Source organism: Nyctereutes procyonoides, unplaced genomic scaffold, assembly GCF_905146905.1.
Source record: "Nyctereutes procyonoides isolate TBG_1078 unplaced genomic scaffold, NYPRO_anot_genome, whole genome shotgun sequence".
NCBI classification, from domain to species: domain Eukaryota; kingdom Metazoa; phylum Chordata; class Mammalia; order Carnivora; family Canidae; genus Nyctereutes; species Nyctereutes procyonoides.
In genome coordinates, this window is record NW_026575047.1 from 60,286,136 (window position 1) to 60,309,408 (window position 23,273).

Below are 23,273 nucleotides of genomic sequence, written 5' to 3' on the forward strand. Positions count from 1 at the left end.
GCATGAATCTGATCCTCTCACACTCCAATCCCTGAGATCACAGCCAGCTCCCAGATGGCCACAGGTGGCACACACAGGACAGACCCAAATGGCACGCTAGAGGCTCTGAGAACAGAACTGACATTGAATCAAACCCCAGAGAAGGAGGTGTCAGAACCATAACCTACATTGAACCAGGTGGTTTGCCTGCTAAAATTAAAAAAAAAAAAAAAAATAGCATTCTCCTAGGACTTCAGACCTAGAGGTCCATTTCATAATATCCAAAATGTTCAGCTGCAGGCCAAACTACCCAGCACACAAAGAAAAGATGATTAACAGATACCGACAATGAAAAACCCCAGATATTACCATAGATATTACAATTATGTAACAGAATTTAAAGCAATGATTATAAAAATGCTCTAATAAACAATAATAACACTCCCAAACTGAAAGAAAAAAATCAAAAACCAGGGAAGAAAAGATACCACATAAAGAACCAAATGAAAATACTAGAAATTTTAAAGCTAAAAAATACTGTACAAAAACTCCCTACACAAGCTCAAGAGCAAAGGAAAGAAAAATTCAAAGGAACTTAAAGATAATAATAAAAATTCTCCAATCCGGACAACAGAAAAAAGGTTGGAAAAAAAAATGAGGAGCCTCCGAGGATCTTTGGGACAAGAGAAATGGTCTAATATTTGTGTCATGAAGAGTGGAAGGGACGCAGAAACTGGGTGAAAACAATGGCCAAAAACCTCCCACATTTGGCAGATCATTCATGTATGAATTCAAGAAGCTTAATGGATTCCAAACAGGATAAACCTAAAGAAATCCACACCAGGCACATCATAGTCAAACTGTTATAAACTAAAGCAAAGAAAAAAAAATTGAATGACTAAGTCACAGGAACACAAGACACAGAATAAGGAATACAGTTAATGATATTGTAATAGTGATACATCAGGACAGATGGTAGCTATACTTATAGTGAACACAGCATAATCTATAAACTTGTTTATACAAGTTTACAGCAATACAAATTATTGCTGAACTTGTTATCACTGTATGCCAGTATAACACTGTGTCAACTAAAATTCTTTTTAAAAATTAACTGGTGAAACACAAAAAGAAAAGAATGTGTTAGAAACAGAGAAAAAGTGCCTTATTATCTACAGAACAATTTGAATGCCTGTGGATTTCTCCTCAGAAACCAAGGAGACTGAGGAAGTAGAATGACACTTTTTAAGTCTGAGAGAAAAAGAAGTGTCAACAGAGAATCCTACATCAAGTGAAATACCCTTCAGGAATGAAGGTAAAATAAGAATTCTCAGATGAGGGACACCTGGGTAGCTGAGTCAGTTAAGTGTCCACCTTCAGCCCAAGTCATGATCTCAGGGTCCTGGGATCAAGTCCCATATCGGGCTCCCTGCTCAGAGGGGAGCCTGCTTCTCCCTCTGCCTGCCACTCTCCCTGCTTGGTGCTCTCTTTCTCTTTCTCTGACAAAGAAAAAAAAATCTCAGATGAAGGAAAATAAAGAGGATTCATAAACAACAGGCAAATCAAAGTTCTTCAATAAAAGGGAAGTACTACAAGAAGGAAACCTGGGACACATAGAATAAAACAAAAAGCAATCCAAAGGTTAAACAGTGAGCAAAAAGACTAGATTATTTCCTTCACAGCTCACAGTTCTAATAAATGAAACTATGAAAAGCAATATAACTATGAAAAGATCACATATAATAAATTTAGAATGCTAAAAATGTCAAACAATCTAACAAAGGCAGGAAAAGGAAGCAGAGTAATGAAAAAATAGGGATCCTCTTTCTGCTATTTTAGGACACAATGAGAAGTTGGTGTCTGCAACCTGAAAACGGTTCCTCTGATTCTGTGACCAATTCCAACTTGTGACTTTTTTCCCCACACCACCAAGGAATTCTTGGACACCAGCTGGGTGTTCTATAGTTCAGCTCAATTCTGACACTATCTACCTGCAGATAGCATCAGATCCCACATGTCAAAGACTCAGTCCTACAAGACAAACCCCCCTCCACCTCAGACGCCAATCAAAATTCCAGGTTGTCAACTGTGCTTCTGACCAACCAGCCATAAATCAGAGGTTACCATGACCCCCTCCTTGGATTCAATTAATTTGCCAGAATGGCTCATAGAACTCAGGAAAATGTTCTACTTTCTAGATTACCAGTTTATTATAAAGGATATATAACTCAGGGAAGAGAGGCATAGAGCTAGTTATATGGGGAAAGGGTGCCAAGCTTCTATGCCCTCTCTGAGTGCTCCACACTCTTTCCAAATATTTCATCAATCCAGAAATTCTCTGAACCCTGTCCTTATGGATTGCCCCACATGAGCATGACTGATTAAATCACTGGCCATTGGCAAAGGATTTAACTTCCAGGTCAGGGAGGTGGGATGCCAAGTTCCAACCCTCTAATCCCATGCTAGGTCTCCTGATAATCAGTGCCCTTCTTAAGGGGCTTTCCAAAAGTCACTTCATTACCATAAACTCAGGGATGGTTGAAAGAGGTTTGTTATGAATATCAGTATCTTCCTTATCACTTAAGAAATTGTATGAGTTTTAGGAGCTCTGTCAGAAACAGATAAAGATCAAATATATAAAAATCAGAATATTACAGACCCTCACCAGACATGACCATGCTGGGACCCTAACACCTTGATCTTGGACTACTAAGCCTCCAGAACCGTGGAAATAAATTTCTACTGTTTACAAGCAAAAAAACAAAACAAAACAAAAAACAAAAAAACACACACACAAAGTGTGCGTGATATCCAAACATATCAGTAATTACATTGATCATCAACAGTCTAAACAGGGGTGCCTGTGTGTCTCAGTGGGATCAGTCTCACTCAGCAGGATCTCCTCCTCCGCTCACTCTGAAAAGAAAGGAAAGGACGGAAGGAAGGAATGGGGGGAGAGGGAGAGAGGAAAGAAAAAAGAAAAGAAAAGAAAAGAAAAGAAAAGAAAAGAAAAGAAAAGAAAAGAAAAGAAAAGAAAGGAAAGGAAAGGAAAGGAAAGGAAAGGAAAGGAAAGGAAAGGAAAGGAAAAGAAAAAGAAAAGAAAAAAGAAAAGAAAAGAAAAGATTTTTAAAAAGTCTAAACACACCAATTAAAAGTCAGAGATTATCAGAAAGGATGAAAAAATCCTGACTCAACTATACGCCAGTTACAAGAAACTCACCTCAAATATAACAACATAAGTTGAAAGTAAGAGGGAAAAAGACAAACCATGCAAGCACCAGGCCAAAGGAAGCTGGAACAGCTGTGTGAATAGTAAACTTCAGAGCAAGAAGACTACCAGGAATAACAAGGTGCACCACATACTGACAGAGGGAGACAGAACAATGATCAACATGGATGCATCTGACAAGAGACAGCTTCAGATGACACCAGGCCAACACTGACAGGAGACAGGCCACTGACAGGCCAACACTGAAAGGAAAAGTAAATCCACAAGTGCACTGGTGACAGTGACATTTCTGTCCTTGACAGGAAATCAGCCAGAACATGGAGCAAAGACAGTGGGACCTAATGGGCCTAACTGGCATTCACACAAAACTCCTCTCAACAACAGATCTGTTTTGTGTGTTTCTAACTATAAATTTAAAATGTAGCAGATAATTTTTCAAAATAGCTGGTCCTTTTGTAAACAAGGAAGATGGCCTTTTAAAAACTTCCATCATCAACTTCCTTCTATCATCAGGACTTCTTGTTCCACATACTCATGAAAGAAGCAGCCCAGGACAGCGAAGCACAGAAAAGCAGGGGCTTGGTCCTCACCCTGGCCACTGCTCTGCAGTGTGGGGAGTCCCAGCGACGTCTTCTGAAGCACCAGATGGCCAGACAATATACATCCTACAGATCCAGCTCTGAGTCCCACACTAGGCCTTTGCATGGCCAGAACCCACGCCGTGCGACATGCCACAAGAGGCCTGGGGGCTCCTGCAGCCCTTGCATGCCCCACAACCCTCATGCAACTGGCCATTAAGGAAATGGTCAGGCTAACTGCCCATGTGACCAGGCACCTTGGCCTCCTGCCCACACCCACAAGACCCTTCTTCCTCCCTACCTCTGCCCAAGAGAGGCCAAGATCACCCTCGGTGGGGGAAGAGGTGGTGCAGGAGGCTCGCACAGGGTCCGTGACACACTTAGGTCACATCCAGGGAAAAACATAAATGCTCAACTTAATTCAAATCAGTAAAGACACTTTCCTCATATAAAAATATCAACATTTGTGTGATACACACAATGAGATATTATTAATCAGAAAGGAAATAAGGAAGGAAATTTTCACCCATGCTACAACACAGATGAACCTTGAGGACATTACGCTGAGTGAAATCAGTTACAAAAGGACAAATAATGTATGATTCCACTTATGTTAGGTACCTAGAGTAGTCAAAGTCATAGAGAGAAAGTAGAATGGGGTTGTCAGGAGTTTGAAGGAGGTGGAAATGGGAGTTAGTGTTTAATAGGTAAAAAGTTCCTGTCTGGGAAGATGGGAAAAGTTCTAGAGAGGACAATGGTGATGGCTGCACAACAGTGTGAATGAATGCACTCAATGTTGCTGAACGGCACAATTTAAAAATGGTCAAAATGGTAAATCTGATGTTACAATTTAAAAAAATCAAGAGAAAAAAATAGCAATGTTTACTGTACATAAATCAGAAAATATGGACAAGGGAAAAAAATCCATAATCCCCCTCATCCCTCACAGAAAGATGTTATGATACAAGCTGTTTTGTATGTTGCTTTTTTCTTCCAACTTTCATAAAAAGTTCACAGTGTTGGGACGTCTGGGTGGCTCAGTGGTTGAGCATCTGCCTTTGGCTCAGGGCGTGATCCTGAGGTCCTGGGATCGAGTCCCACACTGGGCTCCCCGCAAGGAGCCTGCTTCTTCCTCTGCCTGTGTTCTCTGCCTCTCTGTGTCTCTCATGAATAAATAAATAAATAATTTTTTAAAAGATGTTAAAAATACACCAAGGATACATTTCAGTATAGGATCAGGAGAGTATAAGAAGGTGTTTGCCCTTATGGAGGGAATGACACAACTTTGTCATATTTGCTTCATAAAAAATTACAAATAATATTAACAACAGTCATTTTGGGTTTGTTATACTGCTCTCTGTAATATATACATATTTAACTTTCTCATATGACAGGTAATTTGGGTTACTGATAGGAAAGATAGATGGAAAGGGACAACCCTTATGTGATAGGGAGACTAGGTACAAAGAAGGCTGACACAAGAATCAGGCAAGAAATTCTGATTATCTAAGTTCAAGTGGAAGTAGTAATGTTGGACAAAAGATTACAGATCTGGGATATATCACAGAGGCAGATAAAAAGGGTTTGGTGGTTAGATGCAGGAAGAGGTGGAAAGGGAGTTCAAAACAACTGTCAGTTAAAATTGGGGTTGTCTGGGAAGCCTGCTCCTTCCTCTCCATCGGCGGCTCCCCCAGTAAGTGCTCTCTCTCTCTCTGTCAAATAAATGAATAAAATCTTTGAAAAACTAAAAAACTAAAAAAAAAAAAAAAAAAAAAGTTAAAATTGTTGAACATGAGGCAGCCTCTGAGGAGAGCAGAATGTGGCAGCTGCAAGGCGGAGAAGCAAAGCAGTGATGTTCCGGATCGAGGGCATTGCACTGAAGCTGGACCCAGAGGAGATGAAACGGAAGATGCATGAGGATGTGATCTCGTCCATACAGAACTTTCTTATCTATGTGGCCCTGCTGTGAGTCGTACCTTTTATCCTAAAGAAATTGGACAGCATATGAAGATGGGCATCACATGTAAATGAGAGATATGAGGAACCCAGTTACAATTTCTACTCCTATCTGCAAATGAATAGGCCCAGAAAGATGTAAGAGACTCTTTGATTGAATGGACATAAAAATTCTACTTGTCAAGAACAAATTTGGCTCTGGTAACTGACCTTCATAGCTAAAGTTTAAAAATACTTGGGAAGTAAAGACATCTTGTGGTGATAGTACACCCATATGCCTATGATGTTCAGACTCTATGAACGTTGATATAATTGTAAGTAATGTCAAACTCTATTTTCTAATAAGTATTAATTATAAGGGAATTCTATCTACAAAAAAAAAATTGTTGAACATGTCTCTGCAGCACCTTTTCAGCTTCCTGTAGGCCAATGGCCAAGGCCCTACTGTAACTCCCTGCTGTCTTTCCCCTTGTCACATTTTCGTATTTCATGTTTTCCTGTCATAAACACCCCCTAAAAGACCCCGCCCCACCGAGTGCTGCAGTTGCCATGAGCACATGCACACACATACCCCAGGGCCCCACAAACATTCTCATGTCTCTCCACCCTGTGCATCGTCCACAAATGCATATCTGCACAGCCTTCCCCTCAACCACATTAAGGAAACCTGGGAATAGTCAGCTCTGGGTCCTACTCTCCAAAGTCTCTGTCCTGACTTGTTCTCTAATACCTCACAGTTCTACCTCCAAGATTTCTTTCAAATCTACTTACTTTTCTCCATCTGTAAGTGCCACCAACAGACCCTACGCTCATGATGGACACACAACTCTAGAAATGATATCCATGCTCACTGTAACCACTCTGGCCGCCCTCCTGGCTGCAGGACCTCACTCCTTCCTGCCACATCCTCTCAAGCCCACTGGGCTTTCTTCCGGGCATGACACTTGCCCCAGTGGCCTCTGGTTCCCTTCCCCCCTCACTGCCTATGCTGCCACCAGCCAGAGAAAGCCTGTGTCCCCAGGACAAGGGCACCTCATCTGCCTAGCCAGCACATGACCTGTGGGGCAGAGCGTCTACTGCACCTGAGGGAGTGACAAGACTTTGTAACCAGCTTCGACAATGCCAATGCCCAAAAGCATAATGCAAATGACTTCTTTGGAATAGTGCTCAATCCTGCCCATGCTGCCAGGGGAGAGTTTACAGTTTAACAACTCAAGTCACATTTCTGTCTCCACCAACGCAATTCACATGAACATGTAAAGCGATGTGCACCACTCAAGGCCTGTTCACAGCAGGATGGCCTCTGACCACAAGTACAAGGGGAAGAGAGAGAGAAGGTGGCCGTCTGCAAGCTGAGGAGAGAGGCCTCAGAAGGCACCAGCCCTGCTGACACCTTGATCTCAAACTTTCAGCCTCCATTAACCATAAGACAATACATTCCTGTTGCTCAAGCTACCTTGTTTGTGGTATTTGTTCTGGCATCCCAAGCAAACCAACACAGAGCTAAGAACGAGTCACACAGAATTGCCGCGAAACGATCCCTATACCCTTGCACCAACTGGCTGCTAAAGTCTACCATGTACTGGTGTTTTTTGGTCATAAAAAAATATATGCTCAGTGCACAAAAAGCAGATGGCTAGGAGTGCAACAAGGGCCAGCGGACCACCCAAACCTCATTCTCAAAGAGCTAGCACAGGCACCTCCAGAGTGTGGTCCCCCACCTCCCCTTGCAGTGAACTGACTCCTTGGTTTACATAATCAGCAAACACTGTCAAGCCAGGCTGCCCCACTGACTGACTCTACCTGCAGTGGTTCCCAGCCCTCAGGTTCACGTCCAAGCTCTACAGCTCGTTAAGGTATACCACTGCCATTTTAACAAACCATCAACGAACTGATTTTGTACATTTAACAGTTTTTAAAATAAAGATTTCAAAGGACTTACTGAATACACTTTGTTGCTCTTCCAGTGACTGTTCGAATACCCCTGAATCACTTACAGGGATCCCCTTGGCTCAAGGGGCACCTATGCTCTGGTGTCAACATTAGTGGCTGGGAACTGGCCAGTCGCCTGAATTCTGAAGCCTGCACACTGTGTCGTGTGCCCCACTCACCCAGCTTATTTCTTCACTCAGCCTGTGAGGGGAAGGCGCCGTGCTGATTGCTCAACAGGACCCCTAGGGCATGACCCTGGCATGGGGACCTCATGCCCATGAGCTTAAGCTGGAGAGGAGGGGTGCTGGAGATGGGAGGGAAAGCCGTGCTGTGACACACTAGAACACTCTCGGCCAGGGAGACCCTAGCAAGGTACTTCTTCCTCCTATGCCCCATACTCCCTACCCTTGGGTGAGGCACTCCCAGGACACAGACACCAGCTGTGTCTCAGCTGGGACTCAAGCAACCACAGGTTCCTGCTCACTACCAGGAACAGACTCATGCAGAATGGAGGCTCAGGTCTATGCAGGGCAGGGTCTTCAAAATCCTGCTGGCATTTATTTGCCTCCATAAGAGGTATCTAACTGCAGATTTCCCTCTCCCGCTACAAGACGGACCACCACACTGGTATACATAAATCCCTCTCACACAACGCTGCCAGTGCAAACTAGGGGCATCCCTTCCTTTCATCTCCCACCCAGAGCTAGAGCCCAAGGATCATGCTCCATGCACTTCAGGTGGCCACCACAGGTGAGCATCAGGGGACCCTAGGTGGGGTCAAGCAACCACATGTAGTCAGGAGGCTGGGGTTCCCAACACTGGGCCGGAGAGCCTCACAGCTGCCCACTGGAAAGGCTGTGCCTACTTGACATACTGAAGGCCCCCATAGCTGCTGACCTCCTTTCTCCCTCACCTGGCAATGTCTGCCCCTCAGCCTCAAATTCACCCTGCATCTTCTCAACAAGTTGTCCTCTTAGCCGCCCTCACGGTGGTGCCATCCCATCCCAACAGATGAGCAGAGCAAGGTTCAGAGGTCCCATGGTCAGAGCAGGGACAGAATCACCCGCTCCATCGCCAGGCACTGTGTCTACCTGGATAAAGGCCAGAGGCAAACAAAAAAGCGGGTTTCACAAAGGGTGAGTGCAGGTGTTAGGAAGCAGCCTAGGCCTGAGGAGCAGCAAGAGCTGGAACCCCAGACAGAGCTGCCCAGGGGAGTATGGGAACAGGAGACAGGGCCTCCGTGAGCATCTAAGGGAAAAGGCCAGAGGATTTCTATAAATGTAATAGTCACCACACACTTTGAAGCAAAGAATACTGCAGAGGAGAACTTGCTTAAAAATATCTGATGTAATCATATTCCCCGTTTCTGGGTAGCATCCGGGTAGATGGGAAGGAAGAAAGGGAAGCCCCCTGTTTGCGGGCAGTTCCATAAAAAGGTAATAACAGACAATGAGTCCTTATATAACTCAATGGTCTTGGGGAAAAAGAACACTTAAGTTGCAAAGAATTCATAGAAATTAAAGCAGTGAGACTGATTTTCAACTAGCAGCATGGGTGGTGCCAAGAAATTAAAAGGGAAAGAAAAAAAGTACGTATGGTGTATGTGTGTGTGTGTGTGTGTGTGTGCGCGCACGCACACACTGGTTATGAGTATGTCTCTAATAAGCCAGTACCCTTAGGAAAATGGAACACTGTCAGAAAACCCGCTGAAGAGACAAAACAAAGGAGCAAGGTAAGACAGGTGCGAGATGGGCACTGTAGGTAAAGCAAGAAGACAGGTACCAGGGGTTGGTGACAAGGGGCTCCTGAAGGGACCCACAATCCAGACACTCCTGCCAAGGTCCCTGAGAGCATAGCATGGAGGCATCTGCTCACCTGGTTCAGATCCTCAACAGTACCTTGGTGTGATGGCAAGGCTCAAGGGGCAGTATTACAGAGCTGATGTGAAGTCTCCACATAAGTCCTCCTCTGAGCCCAGACAACTTCAATCTGCACTGCCCTCTGGGGCCAGCCCAGGCCAGCCTGGAGCCAGACTCAGGCCAGGGAGGGAGGCCTTACATTTTAGCAGATTGGAGGACAAACTGCTATGACCATAGAGCTGTATTTCTGTTCTATCATCATTCCCCTAGCATTTTCTGCAAACAAAAAACACTTGAAAACACTTTTGGATGAAATCATCTGCATGGATTTGGAAGAAGGACATTCATCTACCAGGGTAAAAAAATAAAAACAAAGAGCAAAAGGAAATAAATGCCAATAAAAGTTGAACGGACATCAGCTTGAGGAGAGTGACTCATGTAGAAGGACGGCTTAAAAACACCAAGAGGTGGGGCAGCCGGGTGGCTCAGCGGTCTAGCATCTGCCTTTGGCCCAGGGTGTGATCCTGGAGTCCCGGGATCGAGTCCCACATAGGGCTCCCTGCATGGAGCCTGCTTCTCCCTCTGCCTATGTCTCTGCCTCTTTCTCTGTGTGTCTCTCATGAATAAATAAATAAAATCTTTAAAAACAAAACACCAAGAGAAAAACCCCAAAACATAAACAGTAAGCAAACTAATTCTGGTTACTTCTGGCCTCCAAATTTAAATCTTAAGCAAATCAGGGATCCCTGGGTGGCGCAGTGGTTTGGCGCCTGTCTTTGGCCCGGGGCGCAATCCTGGAGACCCGGGATCGAATCCCACGTCGGGCTCCCGGTGCATGGAGCCTGCTTCTCCCTCTGACTGTGTCTCTGCCTCTCTCTCTCTGTGACTGTCATAAATTTAAAAAAAAAAAAATCTTAAGCAAATCAAACATTTAACTCGAATATGTCTCACATTCTCACAAAGGAACTCAACACATAGTTCCACGGATCTGTAACTTTTATCAAAGCAAGGTCTGACCTAGATAAATTACTCTCCACAAAAATAGAAATGAAATTACAACTGTTCTGCTAAGTACGTGCCTATTAATAAATATAAAGCATCCAAGGGCCAGGAATCAGACAGTGCTGGGTCTCACTGTCCGTAAGATAGGATGGCAGCAAACAAGATTACAAACTGACTGCAAAGCTCTGGAGGGGCAGGAAGTAGTATGTGTAGCCATAGCTAGCACCTGGATGCCCAAAGGAAGGAATGAAGCACTGGGACAGTAATTCAGTGGCCAGAAGCTGGGGGTCTGGGGCTAGGTTGAGAGGTGGGGGCAGCACTAGCACTGTGCACACATGAGGACAGAGTCTAGCACTAGACTGTGAGACCCAGAGCCTCCCTCTGGGGGCATCTGCCAGGATGGTAGCCCAGTGTCAGACACAAGCCAAGTGAAGGTGCATCCTATCCAAGAGCCAACAGGTAGGAGCTCTACACAGGCACTGAAAACAATAATCTTTGTTTAGACTAGAAACTGTCAGGGCAACTGAACACCAACATGGTGAAATCACAGGCAGGGAAATGCAGAGCTGATAACTTTGGTGCCCATTCATGTGTCCTGCCTGTGACACCCACAGTGAGAGTGCTGTGCATGTGTTGCTTCCACCCTGAGTCAACATGACCAAGAGCAGTCTTCTCAGTATTTCTAAACTTTTATTTTACAAATTGCAAGTATGTTGCTCATCAGACTCCACAGCATAACCAAACAAGAAACTATGAAATGACTCTGCTAATGTAAGATGGATACTGATTTTCTTTCTTTTCTATATGCAAATAAAGGCACTTCCCAGAAAAGTAGAAATGTCCCATATTTTTACACAATCTGTTCACATGTAAAATAAAATCATGTGAGGAAGAGAAGCATACTTTATTGAACCTTGCCTTTCTCTCCCACATTTTAAAACAGTGTGCCTTACTAAGTATTTACCCAAAGGATACAAAAATACTAATTTGAAGGGATCCATGCACCCCTCTGTTTATAACAGCATTATCTACAAAAGCCACATTACAGAAACAGCCCAAGCGTCCACTGACTGATAAATGGATAAAGAAGTTGTATATGGGCAGCCCAGGTGGCTCAGCAGTTTTGCGCTGCCTTCAGCCCAGTGTGTGATCCTGGAGACCAGGGATCGAGTCCCATGTCGGGCTCCCTGCATGGAGCCTGTGTCTCTGCCTCTCTCTCTCTCTCTCTCTCTCTCTCTCTCTCTCTGTGTCTCTCTCATGAATAAATAAAATCTTAAAAAAAAAAGTTGTATATATGTACAATGGAATATTATTCAGCCATGAAAAAGAATGAAATCTTGCCATTTGCCATGACATGAATGAAGCTAGAGAGTATTATGCTAAGTGAAATAAGTCAGTCAGAGAAAACCATATAATTTCACTCATATGTGGAATTTAGGAAATCAAACAAACATAGGGGAAGAAAAAAGAGAAGCAAACCAAGAAACAGACTCTTAACCAAGAAAGTAAGAGTAAGAGTAAGGAGAGCACTTGTGATGAGCACTGGGAGATGTATGTTAAGTGTTGAATCACTACATGGTACACCTGAAACTAAATATACACGGTATGTTAACTAACTGGAATTTAAACAAAACTTAGAAAGAAAAAATTAAAACAACTTTTTTTCTGTATCACCAACTAGCATGGACTCCAATTTATTTCTCCAATTAAGGGGGTAATTGGAAGGGTGGGGATGAGGCTGCTGTATCATCAGGCAAAAAGCTCCTAATTAAAAACCAAACATCATTTTCTAGCCAAGCTTGAGTGGCTAAAGAAACTAGATTGTTTTAAATGCACAAAAACTTCAAGTCCATTCTCAAAAGCACCACTAGTCTCTGATGATCACGTCAAAAGAAATGCTGCTTTGACAAAGAAACAAAATCAAGTATGCTTGAAAATCACAATGAGGTGAAGTCTGAGATGGAGCATGCTTGGGAATCGAGCCTCTGGACTCTTCCCTTCAGGACACGGTTCTCCAACTCACAGGGTCTTCCCAAGACCAGAGCTGTGTTGTCATGCTGTAGGTCTCCTGCTCCCACCCCACTCAGTGGGACCAGCCACTCTTCTGTCTGTGGCACTCCGAAGCTGCACTCGTGTCTGCCACTCTCCTTCCTCACTTCTTTGAACTGTACAAAGTACAACTCTCATCATGTTACTCTTCTGCTCATATCCACATGGCCACTGCTACCAACAGCTATGGCTCTCAAATCCTGTTCCATGAAACTCTGGGGTACTCCGTGATCACAAAGGAAAGCAACCCCACCTTTAGCTATTTTATATACTGGCTCGCCTCCTGAGATTTCTATGAAGAAACTGCTCAGATGCTAAAACAATCAATCAATAAAAGAATGGGCCCAGTATTCCACAGACTGAAGTCTCAAACCCTGAGGTAAAGTCAAGGGCCCTCCTTGCAGCCACCCTTCCTCAGCAACCTAACACCCAGGCCCAGCCTGACATATCCGTACTGTGCTCTCCCACTCCCAGGGCCCCATGTGGGTCCCTTGGGAAAATGGAAATGCTAGAAACCAGGGGCACATCGGTAAGTACTATGGTTCTTTTGAGGTGGCTGTCAAAGAGACTAGTTCTGCTTTTGAGAATGGTTTTAAAGCTTTTGTGAATTAAAATGACTGAGTTTCTTCAGCACCACAAATGCAGTCACATAGATGGGCAAGAACACAGAAACTGATATACTGCCATCTGGCAGATGTTTAGATTGGACAGACTCTCCTTGGTGAAGTGGTTGTTTCCCTCATGGTCTGGGATACAGAGAGACAGCATGGTCTACTAATGAATTACTGGATGTTTCCTCGTGTGAATGCAGTAGTCCTTCTTTCACACAGAATCCAATGCCTGTGTAAAACAGTAAAGGGACACAGTATGTCCAGCTGAGTATACTTTTTCTAGTAAAATACATCCCACCGTGGCAGTCTCCGGGGCTCGGGGTGGGGGCCACATCCAGGAATCCCACTTCTGAGTGAAAGGAAATAAAGGAAACAAATCACTGACTCAAAAAAAATATCTGCAGTCCATCTTCACTGCAGCATCATTCATAATAGCCAAGACACAGAAGCCACCTAAGTGCCCGTCAATGGATGAAGGAAGATATGGTATGTGTGTATATATGTAGACACATGAAGGAATGTTATTCAGCTATAAAGAAAGAAGGAAATCTTGTCATTTTCAACAACACAGATGGATCTTGAGGTCATTATGCTTAGCAAAATAAAGCAGAAAAAGACAAATTCCGTACAATCTCACGTATGTGTAGAATCTAAAAAAACAAACAAGAAAAACCAAGTTCAAAGATATAGCAAACAGATTGGTAGTTGCCAGAAGCAGGGAGTACAGGATGCATGACAAAGATAAAGGTGGTCAAAAGGTACAAACTTCAGATTATAAAATAAATAAATCCTGGGGATATATTACACAGCATGGTGACTATAGTTAATAATAATAACGTATTGCATATTTGAAGGTTCCTAAGAGAATAGACTTTAAAGTTCTCATCACAGGAAAAAAATGTTTCTGTAACTATGTGAAGTGATGGATGTTACCTAGACTTACTGTGGTAATCATTCTGCAGTATATACATATGTCAAATCACTACATTGTACACCTGAAACTAATATAATGTTGTATGTCAATTATATCTCAATTTTTAAAAGCTGCAGGTAGATTGAGGTTAGGTACTCTCCCACAGATGAAACTGTATCTAAATGTTCTTTTAATAGGCATTCCTGTTATTTTTATTAAGGTTGAACACGATCCCTATGCAGTAACCCGCTGGGTTTTTTTCTTTTTCTTTGTGTGACTTGCCAGCTTGATTGTTTTCCTCTTATTTTGTCCTTTGAAGTGTTGGCATCTTCCTTATCAATGTGTAAGGCACTCAGTATAGCACTGACATTACGGACATTAAAGTCAAAGTTGCTGCAAACATTTTTCCCAGATCAGGCTACATGCCTTTCTTTCTATGCCACATTTTCCTCTGAAATTTCAGTTTTAAAATATTATCCTATCAACCTTGTCAGCCTTTACCCATTGAAATTTCCTCTTTCACTTCTAAATTTACCCAGGAGAACTCCACCAGCCCCGCCCAGAGAAGGAAGCAGTTTCTAGTGCATCTCAGCAAACTGCTGACCCATTACCATAAGTCAAACGCTACCCATCTGGCAAACAGTTTGAGGCAACAGTTAATCCTCAAGCACTAACTTGAAAGTAATGTCGAGATCCACAGAAAGTTCAGTAAGCTGATTAATGTTAGCAGTTCTTTTATTGGACCTCAGCTGCACAATAGTTCTTAGAACCTGATCTACTTTCAACTTAGTTATGTTTAATAATGCCATAACCACAGGTGAACCACCATCCACAACAAAAGCTAGGGACCTGCAAGTGATCCGTGGCAGACACTAACCAAGCATCGATGCCCCATTTTCTTTTATACAAGTAGCATCTCATTTATACATATTCTTAAAAGGCTCCTTTTTCAATTTAATCATTATAGGGGCACAGGGTGACTCAGTCAGTAAAGCATCCGACTCTTGATTTCAGCTCAGGGTCATGACCTCAAGCCCTCTGCAGAGCTGTTCACCTAGTTGGTAGTCTGCTTGAGATTCTCTCTCTGCCCCTCTGCCTCGACCCCTCTCTCTCTCTAAAGTCAATCAACTGACCTTTAAAACATAAAAAATAAAAAGTAAATTTTATAATTACAAAAGGAATATCATGCTATATATATTTGTCTGACTTTTTTCACTGCTCTTGTATCACTAAGAGGCAATCACAATCACAAGTTGCTCTGAAGTGTTTTGACAGGTATATACTATTCCACTGAACAAACAGACCATAGACTATGGGCCCAGTCTCCTGAGCTGATAATAAGGGTTTTTATTATCATGAACTATGAGGAAAATCTTGCATGTTAATACATGTGTAATGAATTCTCTAGGGCAGGGGTTGGCAAACTTGCTATAAAAGGTCCAAATCTGGTCATTGTCCTATGAGTATGTAAGAGAATATTTATACTTAGGAGAAATACAATGATGTGCTTCAGGGTAAAGGGCCTCAAATTGGTGGAAAAAAATTTTCTCTGTGTGTGTGTGTGTGTGTGTGGTTTTTTTTTTAAGATTTTATTTATTTATTCATGAGAGAGACAGAGAGAGGCAGAGACACAGGCAAAGGAGAAGTAGGCTCCCCACAGGCAGCCTGATGCAAGACTTGATCCCAGGACCCAGGATCATGACCTGGGCTGAAGGCAGACACTCAACCACCGAGCCACCCAGGCACTCCTCAAATTTTGAGTTTCAATTACTCAATAATTTTATACTTCCCAGATATTTAAGATCTGAAAGAAAAGTTTAAAGAAAATAGTGAAAGATCTTGAAATGGAGAACTATTTCCACTTCTGACCCAGAAAAAAGGAGCAAAATTCGAACACTATTTATGTTTTTAAAAAGAACTCTATCCCTTGGAATATGTACTAAAGCATTTGTGAATGAAATGAAATGCTGCATCTGGGATTTGCTGCAGGATAGTGCATGTGTGGGGGTGTCACAAGACGAACGGAGATCACTGTTGAGGGTTCCTGACACTATTTTCTGTGTCTGTACATTTTGGAATTGCCACAATGAACAGTTTAATACACATATATGTGAGATTTCAAGTCCCTCATCCCTGTGGGTGATGAGGCAGCAGCTAGTGGCTTTGCCTGTAGATACAAAGGGTCCTCAGCCCAGGTATATGGCCTGGCAGCCATTCCCCACCTTTTAAAATGCTTAAGTTCCTTCCAGCTTAGTTTTAATTCCTTTTTTCCTGTGGTAATTTAAAAGTCTTGAAGAGGTAAGAGCTTTTGCAATCAGCTATTTTCAGTCTGCTAAAAAGCTTATAAGGTCAATACTTTATTCAGAAAACCATAAAATCGGGACGCCTGGGTGGCTCAGCGGTTGAACATCTGCCTTTGGCTCAGGGTGTGATCCTGGAGTCCTGAGATCGAGTCCCACATCAGGCTTCCTATATGGAGCCTGCTTCTCTATCTCTGCCTCTCTCTGTGTCTCTCACGAATAAATAAAGCCTTAGGGAAAGAAAACTATAAAATCCTGAGTAGGTTCCTCCAACTCAACTCCCCAAGAGTCCCCACGGAGCTGAGGTATGAGCTGGCTGTAAATAAACACAGCAGAAAATCATCAGGGAGGCTGAGCACAAATGCCAAATCTCAGACCTCAAACCCAATTCTTCAGAGGTAGGGTTTAGAGCCCCCGCAACCTCTCCCCCAATCCCTTGCCTTGATTTTAAGGTAAGAATCTCCGGCCCATACTTTGAGAAACCATTTCAGGACAAGCGTGCATTATATATATATATATATATATATATATATATATATAAATGGGGTGCATTATATAATCCTTTGAAATGATGGAAGAAAACAGTGGAGCACTACATTTCTACCTAACAAAGACAAGGAATTCAGCTGCTCTAATAGCTACTCACCTGGCTCCAGCCTTTCCTTGTCATCTGTCCTCAAGGAACAGTGGGAGCCTACAGCTCTGAGGGCTCACAGGTGCCCCATCATTGAGGGCCCGGCCTATGGAATGAGGAGTGCTACTGTTAACACTGAGTTTTAACTAAATGAGCTGCTATGGGCTGAAATGGTCCCCCCATCCATATGTGGAAGCCCTGATCCCCAGTACCTTAGACCTCATATGAATGGATCTTTACAGGACTAATTACGGTAAAATGAGTTTATAGTGTAGCTCTAATGCAACATGGCTAGTGTCCTTATAAGAAATTAGGAGACAGACATAGAGAAAAGGCCATGTGAGGAGAGAGGGAAGATGGCCATCTACTAGCCAAGGAGTGGCTTTCAAGATAAACCACCCTTGCCAACACCTTGGTCTTCGACTCCCAGCCCCCAGAACTGAACGAAATAAATTTCTGTTGTTAAGACATCCAATCTGTAGTACTTTGTTACAAGAGCCCTAATGGACTAACGCACAAGCCCCTTGGCAAGGCTTCATTCCTGCAACTATACCGGAGATGGGAGGAAATCAGGGGTACCAGCAGTACCGGCACCCACTACAGCTAACAACTGGCCTCACTGCAAGTTGCAGGCATGGGAAGCTCTAAAACACCCAGCAAAAGGCCACCACAACCAACAAGCACATACAACACTATCTCCTACATTCTAGTCACATCCTTTCAAACTAGTATCTGTTATTGACTGCACATGTTTTATGATTTACCCACCAGAGTCAGAGACAATTTACATTTATAAGCCACCAACAGGAGCTCATGCTCAGAGTCACTTTAGGGATGGAGCAAGCAGATGAAAATGACAGGGATATGAAATGCTCTGCTTTTCAAAATCATTGTTTTTGCTTTTTTTTTCTTCTTTGCAAGAGGAGTTAATAAACTAGATAAAAGATGAAAGGAGAAATACTGAGTGTGTATAATTTATTTAAGCTGAATTTTCAAGCAACATGAGGTACTTAGAAACATCAACTTGGCATATGGGTGGAGATAGGGGATGAAATAGTGCTACCCCATCACTCCTTTCTGGGAGCTGCCAGCTGAATAAGCAGAGGCTATTAACCAGCACGGGGCTAAAATTATCAGGAACAAACCAGTTCTTAAGCTTGGAGAGTTTTGCAAGAGTGTGAAGTCACATCCCCTGTGGTAGCTGTCCCAGTCCTTGGCCATCCTGGCAGAGGCATACCCAAGTGGACTCACCCCACTCTGTTCATTTCTGGTGTGGGAGATGCCATATGTGCATGCGGAGAGGGTTACAGCTTCCCACATATCACGTGCATGGTCTGACAGTGACGTATGTGAAAGGATGTGTTCCTTTTTCCTGATGGAGGGTAGTGGGGGGATGTTGATTCTCCCTTTACTCAGGTGGCAGTTCCAGGGGTCAAGGACCTCCCCGGTCCCATGTCCACCCTTTGCACACACTCATCCAACCTCGTTGGATGAGCCAATTATCTAGAGGCAAATTATTAAAACACAAAAGAAAAATTAAATGAAAATTAGTTTTAAAAAATTAAATGAAAATTAAATATAATTAATTAAATGAAAAAAATGTGATAGCTAACTTTATGTGATAACTTGGCTATACTATAGTATTACGCAGTTTTTGGTCAAATGTCAGTCTAGATGTTGCTATAAATGTGTTTTTTAGAGACACCTGGTGACTTCCTGCCCTGCACTTCTGTGTGACTGCTTTTGAGAAGCTTTTGGATCTCTGTTGCCCCCATTCTGCCACAAGGTCAAGGCAGGAAGGGAGATGTGCTGTACTGTCCCATTGCTAGCATGTGACTCAGCCTGGGGGGAGGAGGGGGAAAGTGGGGGGAGGGGCCCTACAGACTGGGTAGGGGTAGTCCTGGGCACTGTGGCCACACACACCTTTCCTGCAGACTCTGAGTATGAAAGTCTCAAGTTCCCTCTGAATTCTCCCTTTATGCATAGGTCATGTGCATTCCTGCACTGTTACCAAGATGGTGTATTTGAGAGTGTGCTTAGAACTCTGTGCCTCAAGAGTCTTGATTTCATTTAGAATAATTGGAGGGCATGCCCCCACTAGACTGCCCTACCAGCTCTCCTAGAAGAACCTGTTATGACCTATTAGCCGCAGGAGGGAATATGGGTGCCTAAAGGCCAGGTCAGCTCTTCTGAGTTCCTTAGCTGGCTGGATCAGCTGAGATCCGTCTGGGCCATCTTCACACCCCATGTCCAACAATGCAAAGGAAAAAATACAGCTTGTATGTACAAAAACTTTATTTATTTTTTTAAAGATTTTATTTATTTATTCATGAGAGACACACAGAGAGAGAGAAAGAGAGACAGACAGACAGACAGAGACAGAGACAGAGAGGGGCAGAGACACAGGGAAAGGGAGAGGCAGGCTCCATGCAGGGAGCCTGACGTGGAACTCAATCCCGGGTCTCTAGGATCAGGCCCCGGTTTGAAGGTGGCGCTAAACCGCTGAGCCACCCGGGCTGCCCCTGTACAAAAACTTTATGAGTGCGGTCTCCAGAGCAGCAGCAAAGCTGACTTTCCAGAGCCTGTGAAATGACCACATGCATGCATAAGTTTACTTTATTTAACACACAAGTTATTTAGTGATCTCTGGGGATACCTCCTCCCAAAGAATCAAGAGTCCAGGTAGTTTTAAAGCTCATTGGTTTTGTGAAGACTGGTTCTTCTAGGTGGGATTTGTGGAGTAAGAAGAAAATTATTTAAAATAAAAAGCTTGAGTAGGTCAAGGATTTAAATACAATGCAAATCCTCATCACTATTTCTGACTCGCAACTACAAGGTTCTTTGGAGCCAAGTGTACCTTCTTCTGAAGAATATCTTGAAGGATGAATACATGCCCATCCCCACTGTCCTGGCCAAGACAACACGAACAAAGAAATGATCATGCGGGCAGCCTGGGTGGCTCAGCGGTTTAGCGCCACCTTCCGCCTAGGGTCCTCTCCTGGAGACCCGGGATCGAGTCCCGTGTCGGGCTCCCTGCATGGAGCCTGCTTCTCCCTCTGCCTGTGTCTCTGCCTCTCTCTCTGTGTGTGTCTCTCATGAATAAATAAAATCTTTAAAAAAAAAAAAAAGAAATGATCATGCTAGCTCTGGGTACAAAATTCTGGCCATCAAATCAGGATCCTAGATGGGAACTCACTGTTTTCTTAAGCATTGGGCATTCTCCACTGTGGAGTAATATGTACCCAAGGAAGAGTGATGAACTGGGCCTAACAAGCTTGGCTAGTGGAGTATTTGAGATACAAATACAAATCACAAATATGCTGGTTTCTAGGTCACAGTAGTTATCACTGTCCATTCGTTTTATTCACAACTAAAAATTCTGAAAGCCACGTTCAAAGTCCATCATTTCTATCCTCACAGCCATGCACAGAGATGAGGCAGTCATGATAAAGCTGGGTGCAGGGAGCAAGGAGTTAAATGAAAGCTTAATGAACTTCAGCTGAACAGTACAAATGCACACCAGGCTCAAACCAACAGAAATAAAAAAACACATCTGTATTTCCTTGAGACCATGATCTAAGATCCCACCAAGCACAGAATTCATACAAATGCAAATCTTATCCCTGGAATGCTCTGCAATCCTATTAGATAACTTGAAATTAGGTCAGAGATGACATTTTACACCCCACTCACAGGGCAGGTTCTCCACTAACTCCAGTGAAGTTTCTGTGCTTAAGGCCCCTGCTTGTAGGCAAACGTTCTCTCCAGATACAAGATATAAAGAAGACAAATAACAAAATGGTAGATATAAACCCTACCATGTTAAGTATTTATATGAAATGTAAATGGACTAGACAATCCAAAAGCAGTACTGACACAATGAATTTTTTAAAATGAAGCAATTATATGCTACGAGAGACATATTTAAAGTTAAAAACAGGGTGAATACATAAACCACATCTTCTTTATCCATTCATCTTTCGATGGATACAATGGAATATTACTCAGCCATTAGAAACGACAAATACCCACCATTTGCTTCAACGTGGATGGAACTGGAGGGTATTATGCTGAGTGAAGTAAGTCAATTGGAGAAGGACAAACAGTGTATGTTCTCATTCATTTGGGGAATATGAATAATAGTGAAGGGGAATATAAGGGAAGGGAGAAGGAATGTGTGGGAGATATCAGAAAGGGAGACAGAACATAAAGACTTCTAACTCTGGGAAATGAACTAGGGGTGGTGGAAGGGGAGGAGGGCAGGGGGTGGGGGTGAATGGGTGACGGGCACGGAGGGGGACACTTGACGGGATGAGCACTGGGTGTTATTCTGTATGTTGGTAAATTGAACACCAATAAAAATTAATTTATTAAAAAAAATAAAATAAAACAAAAAAAAATAAAAACAGGGTGAAGCTGAATGCATGGGGAAAAAAATACAACATGTAAAGAGAAACCAAAAATGGACAAAAGTAGCTTTACTAGTAATAGATAAAATGAAATAAAAGAGAATTGAAGGCAAAAACCCATACTAAAAAATGATAAAAGTTCCAATCCTTCAGCAAGATTTAACAATTATAAACACATATGTACTTAACACAGCTTTATAATACATGAAACTGCTGAGAATATAATTTTCTATGCAAAACTTCCTAAAGATTCCATAAAAACTGTTGGAGCTAATCAATAAATGAATTCAGCAAAGCTGTAAGATACAAAAGCAACACATAAAAATCAGTTGCATTTCTGTATTTAGCAATGAACAACCAAAAAAGGTATTAAGAAAACATTTTAGGGGTGCCTCGGTGGCTCAGTTGGGCATCTGCCTTCAGCTCAGGTCATGATCTTGGGGTCCTGGGATTGAGCCCCAGATTGGGCTCCCTGCTTCTCTTTCTCCCTCTGCCCCTCCCCCCACTTGTGTTTGCTCTCTCACTTGTGTTTTCTCTCCCCCTCCCTCTCTCCGTCCCTCAAATAAATAAATAAATAAAATCCTTTTAAAAAAGAAAGAGGGAGAGCCCCAGACTAACCCACAAACAACAAAAGGACTAAAACTTGACCACAACAGGCAGAGAGCCACGGCACATGACCGTACTGAAGGCAAATGCAGCTCAGCCACAACAGTAGGGCAAATGTAACACACATAGGAGACACCTCTGAAACACCAGGTTCTGGTGAATAGGACACATTGCACTGTAGAGCATCTCAGGACCTCCTCTTCATAAGGCCACTATTTTCAGGAACAGGAGACATAGCTGACTTTCCTAACACATAGAAACAGACACAGAAAGTTAGACCAAATGAGACAAAGGAATATGTCCCAAATGATAAAACAGAAAATCCACAGCCAGAGACCTAAACAAAACAGAAATAAACAATATGCCTTATAAAGAATTTAAAGTAATAAAGATACTTACTAGGCTTAAAAAAAAAAAAGAAAGAAAAAATATATTCAGTGGGCTTGATCTTGATAAAAAGTGGAGGACTTCAAGGAGACCCTCAGAAAAGAGATAGAAAACATAAAAAAGAAGCAATTAGAGATGAAGAATTCAATAAGTGAAATTAAAAATACACTAGAGAGAACAAATAGTAGACTAGAGGAAACAGAACAATGGATCTGTAATCTGTAGGACATAATAATGAATAACAAGCTGAACAAGAGAAAAATAATAATTAAAAGTCACAACAAAGGGAACTCAATGACATCATCAAGTGTAATAACATTCTCATTATAGGGATCAAGAAGGAGGGATCCCTGGGTGGCGCAGCGGTTTGGCGCCTGCCTTTGGCCCAGGGCGCGATCCTAGAGACCCGGGATCGAATCCCACATCAGGCTCCCGGTGCATGGAGCCTGCTTCTCCCTCTGCCTATGTCTCTGCCTCTCTCTCTCTCTCTCTCTCTCTCTCTCTCTCTCTGACTATCATAAATAAATAAATAAATAAATAAATAAATAAATAAATAAATAAATAAATAAATAAATAAATAAATATTAAAAAAAAAAGAAGGAAAAGAAAGAGAAGAGGAAACAGAACATTTATTTCAAGAAATAATAGCTGAGGGATGGCTGGGTGGCTCAGCAGTTGAGCACCTGCCTTTGGCCCAGGGCGTGATCCTGGAGTCCTGGGATCGAGTCCTACATCAGGCTTCCTGCATGGAGCCTGCTTCTCTCTCTGCCTATGTCTCTGCCTCTCTCTCTCTCTCTCTGTGTGTGTCTCTCATGAATAAATAAATAAA

General features: G+C 42.8%; 1 protein-coding gene and 1 pseudogene across 1 annotated transcript in view; one reads left to right on the plus strand and one right to left on the minus strand.

The window, feature by feature from the left end:
- The window catches only part of CYFIP1 (cytoplasmic FMR1 interacting protein 1), a 112,479-nt gene that overhangs the window by 75,855 nt on the left and 13,351 nt on the right, over positions 1-23,273 (minus strand). The gene's annotated exons all lie outside the window — the stretch shown is intronic.
- Positions 5,639-5,794, plus strand: LOC129510616 (mitochondrial import receptor subunit TOM5 homolog; annotated as a pseudogene).